Source organism: Lontra canadensis, unplaced genomic scaffold, assembly GCF_010015895.1.
Source record: "Lontra canadensis isolate GAN:19392208 unplaced genomic scaffold, GSC_riverotter_1.0 scaffold661, whole genome shotgun sequence".
Classification (NCBI taxonomy): Eukaryota; Metazoa; Chordata; class Mammalia; order Carnivora; family Mustelidae; genus Lontra; species Lontra canadensis.
In genome coordinates, this window is record NW_022631645.1 from 36,417 (window position 1) to 39,767 (window position 3,351).

The 3,351-nt window shown below is 34.6% G+C and overlaps 1 pseudogene; it reads right to left on the reverse strand.

Moving 5' to 3' along the window:
• Positions 1–261: 261 nt before the first annotated feature.
• On the reverse strand, positions 262–2,942 carry LOC116863179 (annotated as a pseudogene).
• Positions 2,943–3,351: the final 409 nt, after the last annotated feature.

Genomic DNA, 3,351 nt, shown 5'->3' on the forward strand with positions numbered 1-3,351 from the left:
AAAATTTTCTTTGTTACATCACAATTCACAGCTTATATAACATTGTCTTAACTGTGCACATAAATGATTTTGTGCCTGTAAACTTGTTCTTAACATCTCAAAGCCCACAAAATTAACTATGTCTTAAACTTATTTTTTGTATGATTAAATTAATATTTTCTTATAGATATTATTGAACTCTATGTCCCAAGTTCTTTCATAAACATGATTCCAGTTGAACAAGTACACTTTGAGAAGGTTTCCTCCCTCTCTTATGCATATCTAGCTGGTCCTTTGTTTTGTTAAAAAGATGCTGAGCTCTGATATTTGACACCAAGTTTTTCTCATGGCCTGTTTCATCTCTGTATTTCTCAGCGTATAGATTAAGAGATTGAACATAGGAGCAATGATGGTGTAAAAGAGAGGAAATATTTTATCTTCAGAGAAAGTGGTTGGAGGTCGAAGGTAGGCAAAGATTGAAGGCCCAAAAAATAAAGCTATCACAGTGATATGAAACCCACAGGTAGAGAGGGCTTTGCGTCTTCCTTCAGCTGAGTGATGTCTTAAACTGAATAATATAATAATATAAGAAAAAAAACAAAACCACAAATGTCACTAAGGTAACCAGTTCTGAATTGACAACCATAAGGACACCAGTGATGTAGTATCCATACAGGCCACCTTTAGCAAAGGAAAAATATCACAAAGGTAGTGATTAATCTCATTAGAACCACAGAAGGGCAACCTGATTACCATAAGAAATTGAGGAAAGGAGTGGACAGCCCCACCAGCCCATGCAGCCAAGAGCAGGAGATGGCACTTTGTCCTGTTCATGATAAGCAGGTAGTGGAGAGGTTTGCAGATGGCAGTGTAGCGATCAAAGGCCATGACTGTAAGGATTAAAACTTCAATCATTCCAAAGAAGTGCATTGTAAAGACCTATATCATGCAACTACCATAGAAGATGGTTTTTCTTTCCACTAGCAGGTCAGCAATGAATTTAGGTGTAATGCTAGAGGTATAGCAGATGTCCATAGAGGATAAGTGACTGAGGAAGTAGTACATGAGTTGGTGCAAAAGAGGACTGCATTGAATGGAGACAAGGATCAGAAGGCTTCCTGCCAAAAGGTCAACATAACAGAATAAGAAGAGCACAAAGCAAAATATTGGCATGTTCTGGTCATATGAAAGTCCCAAGAGAATGAATTCTGAGACATTCCTCTGGCTCTCCATGTGTTTCAGACTGGCATAGATTGTAAACAGATGGGTTAAATATCTGAAAAGAAAAATAAGAATCTGCATAAAAAATTAGCAGCATGGCAACGATACATTAAAATTTACCCAAAAGCAAATTGATATCATCGAGTACATATTATTTATTCCTGATGCCTCGATTTATGCTTCTTTTTTATCTCCCCTATTTTAGAAATCTATTGTAAATAATTCTATAACAGGAAAACTGATGTAATTTTCAACATTACTGTCCAAAATGATGGAATAATCAAATGTTAGGTTGATGTTAAAGAAATAATTTTATTATTATTAGTTGTATTAATTAGATAACAAAAGGACTATAATTCACATAGTTAACAAATTTTGCACATTTTAAAATGTACATGTTTCTGCATAGGTGAAACTCTTTTTCTTTCAGGATGATCTGGACAAATTCTGTTTTATTTGGGAGTGTATCATCAGGAATGAAAATTTATTAAAAATATATCCATTTGTGGAGTGCCAGGGTGCCTCAGTTGGTTAACTGTCCACCTCTTGATGTTGGCTCAGGTCATGATCTCAGGCTCGTGAAATAGAGCTCTGTATTAGGCTCTGTGCTGGGTGTGGAGCTGCTTAAGATTCTCTCTCTCTCTCCCTCTGCCTCTACCCCCACTTATCTCTCTCTCCCTCTCTAAAAAAAAATAAAAAGTAAAAAAAAAAAAAAAAAAGATTATCTTCCTTGCCCTGTGGACAAACACTATCTATTGCACATTTTAAACTAAAATATTTTCAGGCATATTAAAAACAAAGAATGTTGAAAACAGTGCAGCAAATAATCTGTCAATGGATTCAATTTGTAAAAAAAATAAAGAATGGAGTTTTTATTTCTCCTATTTACATTTTACAAGCTGAACAAAAATGGTTTTAAATTAATCTAAATTTGTGATTGCAAGTGAAAAATGAAAGATAAAAAGAAATCTCCCAAGTATATTTACACTGTTTATATTTCATGACTTTTCCTAGGAACTTCAGTATTTTAAACATGATCTAGGGAATAAAATTCAACAAAAGAAGATGATGCAAAACGTAGATCCAAGAGAGATTTGTTTCAACACTCAGCAACTAGCTTTTACATTGATGAATGGATCAAAGATTCACAAATTTGCATCTTTTGTGGAATCTCGAGACTTTATATACAGAGACAGAGTGTAGGATAGACAGAATATACTCTGGGAGCTGTTTTAGCCAATACTGAGGACTTAAATGTCACTCAATGAGATGCAGACACTATAGCACAGCTTCCACCTTTATGTAACCTGATGTAACTACCATATGTGGCCAGCTGGGTGAATATTTTAGAAACACAGAATACTACTATAGCAAAGGTATGTAGACATCATCAAATGAACAAAAAATTCAAAGCCTATGACTTTAAGATCATTTTTAGAGGTAACTGGTATAGCATTTTTGAACAGTGTATACTATAAGAAACTCATTCTGTTTTAATTTATCATTCAACTCTAATTTCATCAAGAAGAACAAAAGTCCATCTGTTTCTACTATGACTTTGGTACCGCTATCAGGCTTCCTGACCTCTCTCTTGTTTTTAATAAAGCAAACATAATTATCAGTTCACAGGGTTCGAGAGTGAATGGTACTTAAATAGAGGTTAATACTTTTATGATTCATTGATCAATTTTCTCCTTACTTTATTACAGCCAGTGCTGATTCCTAATTTAGGAGATGGCATACCGTTTACAGAGAGATGTGTTTGCCTAAAACAAATCGACTCAAAGTTAATTGGTAGATAAACAACTTAAAGTGGACATCACTTATGTATCCAAACCCTGGGTTTCCAATAAAAGAGATGCAGATCAAGATAATCTAGGTAATTTAGCATCAAAATATAATATCATGTGGAGGACAGATATCTTGATTCCCACTCAGTCTAGAGCTTCCGCCCATGCTTGTGGGCAGTATGAGATAATGGTGTGTCCTGCAGACCAGCAGTGAGAAGATACATTTTGAATTCTCATCCCAATTATTAAAAAAAAAAAGTGTACAAGGTAACAGATTACTGACCACCTAATCTACGTTTATGAATATTTTGAGGAATATATTTTGCAGTTAATATAAATATGTGGTCCAGCATTCTTGATT